Below are 10,000 nucleotides of genomic sequence, written 5' to 3'. Positions count from 1 at the left end.
AGCTGCTATGGATGCGTTGTTTTTGACAACCACCACCTTCTCTTCCGTGTTTCACGTGTAATAGCACGTTCTGTGTTGTTGTTTTGTTGTTGTTGTTGTCTTGTTGTTTTTTGTCACCGTAAAAAAAGTCACGTTCCAAACGCTTTGAACTTGTTCCACAGTGTGTGTGTGTGTGTGTGTGTGTGTGTGTGTGTGTTCAATAGAACAGACTATGACTGTTTGGGATGTTCAACCCTTCTTAGAGAGGAAGTCCTGCGAAAGTGTTAGCATAGCGTTGAAATACTTTTTTTTTTCAAAATTTACGGAGACACACTCTAGAGGCGAGTAATGAATGTTTGTTCTATCGATATTTCAAAAGGTAATAAGGGTAGAGAAAAGTGCGTTTGTCAAGCGCCTGATAATTACGTTATAAGCTACTTCAAATTTCGAAGTAGTTTTCATAAGTTGTAAACAGAAATAGGGAAACGCAATGGCATGCCACGAGAGTTACAGTTATGTAAGGTTTGTAACATGTTTGTAATTGAGGATGATTCCCATTTTATAATGGACTGTCCCAAATATGATCAACTGCGAAAAAGATGTGTGCCGAGAAAATGTTTGTCTCCGAAATCGGTTATTATTTTTTTTCTGCAATGTGCTGAAAAGGGGCAAAAAGTCATTTTAGCTGTAAGCAAGTTTATTAAATTTGCAAACGTTGTCTAGATACTCTCTCTGGGTCAAAAGACGTTTGTGTTTTCTCAGTTTCTATGTGCCTGTTGTTGTGTATGTGGAGATGTTTATTCTGGGCATGACGTCATTATTTTGTCGTAGTCCTCCAAAATCCAACAGGAGTGAAAGGATGATTGGAAATTTAAACTAGTGTGGAACGCGACTAGAGGATGATTGAAACTTGAAACTAGTGTGGAACGCGACTAGAGGATGATTGAAACTTGAAACTAGTGTGGAACGCGACTAGAGGATGATTGAAACTTTAAACTAGTGTGGAACGTGACTAGAGGATGATTGAAACTTTATACTAGTGTGGAACGTGACTAGAGGATGATTGAAACTTTAAACTAGTGTGGAACGTGACTAGAGGATGATTAGAACTTGAAACTTGTGTGGAATGCGACTAAGGGATAATTAAAACTTGAAACGTGTGGAACGCGACTAAGGATGATTGAAAATTGACACTAGTGTGGAACGCGACTAAAGGATGATTAGAACTTGAAACATTTGTGGAGCGCGACTAAAGAATGATTAAGATTTGAAACTAGTGTGGAACGCGACTAAAGGATGATTAGAACTTGAAACATTTGTGGAGCGCGACTAAAGAATGATTAAAATTTGAAGCTAGTGTGGAACGCGACTAAAGAATAATTAAAAATTGAAACTAGTGTGGAACGCGACAAAAGAATAATTAAAATTTGAAACTAGTGTGGAACGCGACTAAAGGATGATTAGAACTTGAAACTAGTGTGGAACGTGACTAAAGGATGATTAAAACTTGAAACAGGTGTGGAACGCGACTCTTTGATGCTGAAGATGACTGGACACCAACAGCTGCTCACACTCTATGCAGCCAGTTGGCTTCAGTCATCTGGCACTTGCCAGCTGCTTCTCAGAATTGCGGCAGTTTCGTTTTTTTTGTTTGGGTTTTTTTGTGTGTTTTTTTTTTTTTTGTTTTGTTTGTTTGTTTGTTTTCTGTTTGTTTGTTTGTTTTCTGTTTTTTGTTTGTTTGTTTTTGTTGTTTTGTTTGTTTGTTTGTTTTGTGTGTAAGTGCATTTTTTGTTTGTTTGTTTGTTGCTGCTGTTGTTGTTTTGTTTTTGTTGTTGTTGTTGTTGTTTTGTTGTTGTTGTTGTTGTTGTTGTTGTTATTTTGTTTTTGTTGTTGTTGTTTCTATTTTTTCTCTTTTTTTCCCCTTTTTTCCTCAAACAGGTCTTGCCTCAAATGAAGGGTTAATGCCACAACAAATCGTTCAACTGCAAAAGAAAAGAAAAATGTTTTTTAAGCTTCAAAGAAATCTATTTCGATAGGATAAAGCGAATGTATTTTTTGTATCTATCATCAATTAACAGCGGGATGCGAAACGTTTTCACTGCCTGATCCTTTTACTTTGATTTTTGGCAATGTCATTATACCGGCAGTTATGAAAACAAATTGTGTGGGTGTTCAGAGAGAGGGTTTTTGCTGCAGGCATTGAGGTAATTGTTCGAAAAGGGTTGATGATGGTTGGGATCTGCACAGTTTATCTCAGTCTGAATAAACACCACCACCCCCAATTTGAGTCTGCCAGATACATAGCCAGTCACGATATTTTCAGGCGTGATAAGAAACTCTAGGGAGAGCTGGGCAGTACAAGGTCTTCAGAGTGTATATTAGTAACTGTTAGCAGTGATCGTTATACATATGTTGTATAACGAAAAGATTACCGTGAAATTACAACAACAACAAAAAGTATGTATGCCCATGGCATGTCTTTTGAAAAGAAAACATACAAACAAGCGTTTTATTGTTGCTGTTGCTGCTGTTTAGTCCATTAGTGTGTTCTCCGTCTGCTTGATTTGTAGAAGATACAAAAAGTCAACAGCAACCTTAATATATGATTGACCACGTGAGGATTTGCCACGACATCACAGAAAACGTGACTGTGTGCCTGTGAATCAAACGTAACTCGGGGGGTGGGGTGGTATATATAATGAATTCCAATCTTCAAATATAATTGTTGCAAAACAGGCAAATAACCATAGTCAAAGAAAAAAAAAGATATTTCTGCTTCAGGTAATTTCGGTCCTCTTTTGTTTCTTCAAATGAAACGAATACTTAGCTACATCAGGATAATTAATAGCATCAACGATACGGGCAGTATGTCAAAGTTATCATTGGTGTTGTAACCCTACATTTTCGTCCACGCATGTCGAATAGAACATTTTTAATACGGAACTCGGTTTCAGCAGCGAACAACTCGGATATAGAGACAACAAAAACCTAAAAGATACAAAACACAGAAACACACTCACTTTCGCCTTCTCGGCTCTCGTTTTCAGCAAACTTGTGGATATCGACACCTGGGAACAAACGTAACACGATCGTTTCAGAAAGGAAAATACAACGAAGAATCCAGAATTCTCCTGTTCTGATGTTGCGAAAGTTTAAACGAAGATACGGGAACGATCTATCAATCACTGTGGAACATTATCCACGGAACACATTTTTCGGAACAATAGATTAATTGTGGAATAATATCCGCGGTGCAATTTTTTTTTTTTTCTCACTTCAAATGTTAATACCCGGAAAGCTTGAGAGAAAATGTTTTTGTTTTTGCTTTTCCTGGCGTCTGGCTTTTGTGGGGAATTTCACTGATGTGAAGAGAAACCTTCCAGGGCTCATTCCTCCCACAAGCATTTTCTGTTGAGAGGAAACGCGCACGAGAAACTGTAACCGGAAAACGTGACTTTTTCTAAAGCACCATTATGTTGGGATTACTGCAGTCGACTTTCACAAACTGTACTTAGAACCCATTCAACAAGACCGTTAACAAAGCATTGTTGTCAAAGGCTTCAAATGTTTCGAGAAGCTTGTCATTCAAAGTTGTGTCGTAAAGCACTCACCAAATACTCCAGATTACCCTGTGGAGCTTTCCATGTGTGTCTGACAGCTTTCTTAAAAAAATAAATAAATAAATAAAATTTTAAAAATCTCACCAGCTTTTAGCAATAGTTTCAAACCCTGGTGTTCGAATTGCACATGCGGCTTTAATGGCACGCGGAGGTCGACACAGCTGTTCTCTCCTGCTGAGATTTTGTATTATTTGTATTACTGTTTTTGTCACAACAGATTTCTCTGTGTGAAATTCGGGCTGCTCTCCCCAGGGAGAACGCGTCGATACACTGAGAGCGCCACCCTTTTTTTTTTTTTTTTTTTTTTTTTTGTATTTTTCCTGCCTGCAGTTGTGGTTTTTTTTATTCGTTTTCCAATCGAAATAGATTTTTCTATAGAATTTTGCCAGAGACAACCCTTATGCTGCCGTTGGTTCGTTTACGTGCGCTAAGTGCATGCTGCACACGGGACCTCGGTTTATCGTCTCATCCGAACGACTAGCGTCCAGACCACCACTCAAGGTGTAGTGGAGGGGAAAAAAATACTGGCGACTGTGCCGGGATTTGAACCAGTGCGCTCAGATTCTCTCGCTTCCGACGTGGACGCGTTACCTGAAGGCAATCACTCCACAAAGCTTCATCCATAGTCAGGACATTGGGCTTTGGGTGTTTTCAATTCAGTGCATTCAAAATAGCATTGCTGTTTCACTCTAAATCATAATGTAATAGTATCTTACCCACATGTTTTTCTTTTTACATAATAATTCATGTGTGCATGGTGATCAGTGAAGGATGTGTCAGTTGTTTGTTCTTTCTCTTTGATTTTTTTTTTTTAAGTAAGCCTAAAGAGAATTTTCTGTTTGGGTTGAAACAGACAAGTATTTTGAATTGATTGAATTGAATTGAATTGAATTTTTTTAGGTTTCTCACCGGGTTCACGTCTTGTTGACTTGGTAGTGATTCATGTCGAGATTCATGCGAGGGTTGCTGAAGACCTTACCACCAGTTTGTTCAAGTCGTTTAGTCCAGCAAAGGTTATATTGCCAGTCACCTCAGCTTTTTGCTAGTGCTGAGTTCGATACGTTTTTAATATTGTTGAGATGACACAGTTTATGTGTGTGGTTTGTTGGTTTTTTTTCAGTTCTCAGCAACATTTATTTACGTCGTCTACTTTGTGTTCATGACAAGCTGAAGTCCACCGCAATCTTCATCTTCTTGTTGAGGTCGCCACAACAATTACGTCTTCGTTGAGCTTGCCATTCCATTAATGTCTAGTTGAAGTCACTATAATTTTTTACGTCTTGTTGAGGTCAACACAATTTTTTACATCCTGCTGAGGTCACCAAAACTTTCCAGTCCTGTTGAGTGATCACGTGAGGTTTTACGTCCCATTCAATGACGTAAAGCACCGACGCGTTGCTTTCATCGCCGGGGTGAACTCGCGTTGTTGTGTTTTCCAACACGACTTGGGTGAAGCTGTGGTAAGGTTGCCAGAGATTCGAACCTTAAACCCCTTCTGTCCATTGCGACTTCATACCAGCCGGTCTCCATATGGTGTTTCGGTGTTTTCGCTGAGACACAACTCTTGCGTGGCAAGTTGTTGGCTCAAATTAGTCTTCGTGGGAAGTTTCTGTTGGAAAATTTTTTTAAAGATCAGAATTTGAAAATAAGATAAGGTAAGGTTAGGCAAGCTGAGATGAAAAGAGGTAAGGTAAGGTAAGTTAAAGGTATGGTAAGGTAAGGTTAAGTAAGGTAAGGTAAATTAAAGTATCGTAAGGTAAGGTAAGGTAAGTAAAAGGTATGGTAAGGTAAGGTAAGTTAAAGTATGGTATGGTATGGTAAGGTAAGGTAAAGTAAGGTCAGTTAAGTTAAAGGTGTGGTAAGGTAAAGTTAAGTAAGGTAAGGTAAGTTAAACTACGGTAAGGTAAGGTAAGGTTAAGTAAGGTAAGGTAAATTAAAGGCATGGTAAGGTAAGGTAAGTCAAAGTATGGTATGGTAAGGTAAGGTAAAGTAAGATCAGGTAAGTTAAAGATATGGTAAGGTAAGGTTAAGTGAGGTAAGTTAAAGTATGGTAAGGTAAGGTAAGGTTAAGTAAGGTCAGGTAAGTTAAAGGTATGGTATGGTAAGGTCAGGTAAAGTAAGGTCAGGTAAGTTAAAGGTATGGCATGGTAAGGTAAGGTTAAGTAAGGTAAGTTAAAGTATGGCATGGTGACGTTAAGTAAGGTCAGGTAAGTTTAAGATACGGTATGGTAAGGTAAGGCTAAGTAAGGTCAGGTAAGTTAAAGGTATGGTATGGTAAGGTAAGGCTAAGTAAGGTCAGGTCAGATGAGATAAGAAAGAGAACGAGAAGGAGAAGAGAAGAGACGTTTAGAAGAACTGTATTGTCTTACAAATAGAAATCACACCAGTTACAAACCTGAAGAGTGATAACTCAACACACACACACGAAAAAAAACATTAGTAGACAAGCCGCAATTAAAGAAAAAAAAAAACATTAAGCAAACATATATGTGACATGTGTCACACAACAAGGAATCACACATAATTATTCACTTGAAAAGTGAGTTGTGATTAACAAAATACAATATATATTGACATAATACAATACAATACCACACAACACTACATTACACTATACTAAACTGGACAAAGCTAGATTTCGACTAGATCTGATTGAAAGGCACAAGCTACAACAGTGCATTTTCAATCATATTGCGCATTCACTTTGCACATTGATGAATACATTTTCAGCTTGACGATATAAATATCGGATGAAGGCAACACGGGAGTGCGGTGTGTCAGAAACGTTTCGCGCAACCATGCGACACAAGTCTGTGGATAAGTGAGACCGCTGTTTATACATAATGCAAACGATAACTGAATGCGTCTTTTGAATTAAACAAAATAATACAATGAAACATAAAAGTCGAACACACAGAGACAGACAGACACACACACTCTCTCTCTCTCTCTCTCTCTCTCTCTCTCTCTCTCTCTCTCTCTCTCTCGCATGTACACGCACGCACACACACACATGGACACACAAACAAATGCACACACACAAACGTACACACACACATGCACGCACGCAAGCATGCACACACAGGCATGCACACACAGGCATGCAAACACAGACACTGACAGGCAGAATGATAGACAACTACACACACACACACACACACACACACACACACACACACACACACACAAGCAAGCATGCAAGCGCACATATGTACACAAGCACGCACGTACACAAGCACGCACGCACCCGACACAAACACAAGCGCGCACGGACTAACCATAAAAATAGTTCTGCATTAAGAGTGATCAATTATTTAAGAACTGAACTGACTGGGGTATAAAACTGTTGTGGGTTCTGAGTTTTCAGTTCGGGAAATCGGTAGCATTTACCCGAAGGTAAAAGTTCGTAGTATTTTGAGAGTGTATGGCTGTCATCGCTTATGAGCGGTGTTGATTTTTGTTTCATCCATCATCTGTACAGCTTCTTGTTTGACACCGACTATCTTGCTGGACACATTTACAATTTTACTCAATATGTTCTTGTTCTTCATTTTAAACTTCGGTAAGCAGATAAACGAAAACTGATTCAATGAAGAAGCGGTAATTTTTAGGACTGGCCTGAATGTTTCTGAGCTTGTGTAAGCGGTAGATGCGAGACTGCTATTTCTTTTGGATGTGATTGTTGTTGGGTGTAAAAATGAGTTGTTCCCAGGTACTTGTATTCGCTAACCCTTTCGAATTTTGTGCCGTTGATTAAGGGGTGATGGACAGGGGTCAGACTTTTCCTGAAATCAGTAACCATTTCTTTCGGGGTTGTTTTTTTGTTTTGTTTTGTTTTGTTTTGTTGTTGTTTTTGTGGGGGGGGGTTTGGTTCAACATTTAAATCTGAATTGGTGTTCTTACACTAAGAGGAAAATATCTCAACTTGTTAAAAAATAGACAGTGTCAGAGTTAAGAGATCTTCAAGGGCAGAGTCATCCGATATGTAATCGAGGGTGTTGTTTATGTACCAGTGCAGTCATTGGTGTATAATCTGAACAGGACAGGTGACAGAACTGTTCCTTGGGGGCCACCAGCTGAAGCTGTTTTCAAAAGAGGAAAGAGCTGATGGAAACGAACTGACTGAGTTCTCTGAACCAGGAAGTTGATTATCCATAGGTCGAGCTTTGAAATCACATGAAGGGAAAGAAGCTTCAGTGCCATCAGATGTGGTTGGAAAGTATTGAAAGCAGAAGAAAAATCTACGGAATCATGTTCATGGAATCTACACCAAGAGTTCATTGAATGAACATCAGGAGTTGCTGGAATCATAATCACAGTTCAGAGATAATCAAGTTCGAGAAATCGAGCTCTAGAGTTCTGGAACGGACTTAACAGCTTGGGAAACCGTCATTTGGTTCGAAAATCGGAGGTTGGAAGTGGGAACGGAGGGGAGTCACACATCCAGGAATTGACAAATAGCGTTCGTTATTGTCATTGTCAATATCATTTGTCACTCTTCCTGGAATTAACATTTGTCGTTGCCGACGTCATTTGTCAGTTTTATCGGAAACACAGCACAGCCATTGTCATTGTCAATATCATTTGTCACTCAACCTGGAATTAACATTTGTCATTGCCGACGTCATTTGTCAGTTTTCCCGGAAACAAAGCACAATCATTGTCATCGTCCTTGTCCATATCATTTGTGCTCTACCTGGAATAAACATTTGTCATTGCCGACGTCATTTGTCAGTTTTATCGGAAACACACCACAGCCATTGTCATCGTCATTGTTATTTGTTTCCTCTCCCTCCAGAAAGGATCGGTTTCCTGCAATCTGGAACTGGTTAAAGCTGAAGCGCTGTTTTGACGATTTATAGGTCTACGTGTCGAAAAGGTCGGTGGGTCTTCGTTCATTTCTACTGTCGGCCTCTCGGACCGGCCAACCGGAACCATAAGCGAAGCACTGCATAATGCATGGGCACTGCGTTAGCGGAATGAATGCGAATAACGAAAAAAAAAAAAAGGATTATGAAGAAGAGGGGGGTACGTGCACGTGCGTGGGTGTGCGCGAGCTCGCGAACTTTAACATACAGTCAGACGCACGCACTGATGTCACACACACACACACACACACACGCACGCACGCACGCACGCACACAAGCACGCAGACACATAAACACACTTATTTCTCCGTTTAACTCACTTTTTTCTTCGGCACAGAGCATCTCTCTCTCTCTCTCTCTCTCTCTCTCTCTCTCACTGTGCATGTGTGTCTGTCTCCCTCTCTCTGTCTCGCTTTCTTTTTTCTGCTCCCTCTCTCTCTTTCTCCCCCCCTCCCTCTCTCTCTCTCTCTCTCTCTCTCTCTCTCTCTCCCTCCCTCTCTCTCTTAATATAATGCGCAAAGGACTCTGTTAGTCTCTCTAACAAACTGATGCTGGCTGCACCTGATGCGACAACAAAGTCTTGATGCTTTAGCTGACATAACCTCCATATCAACTCATTCCCCCGTTTATGTTTTCTTACATGATACTTGTGGCTCTCTTTCCCAAAATAATAACATACACTCCGTCACGCATGACTGCACTCAACTCAGGTGGGGGAGGGGGGGCGGGCCGGGCCGGGCCGGGTGCGACAGCTGTGTGCGTGCGTGCGTGTGTGTGTTTGTGTGTGTTTGAGTGTGCGTGCGTGCGTGTGTGCGTATGTACTGATGACCCCCCTCCCCCTTTCCTACACACGAAGGATGGATGGGGGACCAGGAGCTAGTTGCATTGCTCGGACGGAAGAGCCCAGTATGGTCGTAACCCGCTACTAACTGTGTGTAGTATGGAACTGACCAATGGCGTAGTTCAGTCAACGTAGGCATTTAGTCACGTGTAACTATCAAACAGAACATAGCAATGCAACTGGCAACTGAATCTTTTTTTTTTTAGCGTCATGCTGAAATGCTCCAATGCGCATGCGGTCGTTGAATCGTCGTCGTCGTCGATGTATTGACTTGACCCCTTGACAGCTGCCGGCGAGACTGTTCATCAGGTCAGGATGTCAGTCACTGTTATTGTTATTTCTACTTCTTCCTCCTTGGCTTTGGGTCACTTCTGATCAACAAGAATCAATGACATCATCGACAAGATCGACAAGAATCAATGACATCATCGACAAGATCGACAAGGATCAATGACATCATCGACAAGATCGACAAGAATCAATGACATCATCGACAAGTATCACAAAACGTCACACACAAAAACAGAAATAGTAACCGCGCTGAATTTTCATGTTCACCAGGGTTCATCGGTCAAGGGGTTAACACGTTTCTTTCATTCGGTCAGTCGATCGGTCAGTCATTTCACAACTGAATCAATCTGTCGATCATTCAATCTTTCATCCAGCGATTCGTTTGCAGTGTTTTGTTCTGT

General features: G+C 40.5%; 1 protein-coding gene across 4 annotated transcripts in view; it reads right to left on the bottom strand.

The window, feature by feature from the left end:
- LOC143281074 (tyrosine-protein kinase receptor-like) overlaps positions 1–10,000 on the bottom strand; it is a 347,133-nt gene that overhangs the window by 294,098 nt on the left and 43,035 nt on the right. The window contains exon 2 of one of the 4 annotated variants that reach the window (XM_076586005.1): positions 4,509–5,208. The exons of 2 other annotated variants lie outside the window; for them this stretch is intronic. The gene's annotated coding sequence lies outside the window, so the exon portion shown is untranslated. Of the gene's footprint in view, positions 1–2,999; positions 3,048–4,508; positions 5,209–10,000 lie in introns of all 4 variants that reach the window. One more of the 4 variants, XM_076586004.1, reaches the window with a different exon arrangement.

This window comes from Babylonia areolata, chromosome 4 (genome assembly GCF_041734735.1).
Source record: "Babylonia areolata isolate BAREFJ2019XMU chromosome 4, ASM4173473v1, whole genome shotgun sequence".
Lineage (NCBI taxonomy): Eukaryota > Metazoa > Mollusca > Gastropoda > Neogastropoda > Buccinidae > Babylonia > Babylonia areolata.
This window is presented reverse-complemented; position numbering and strand designations above follow the sequence as displayed.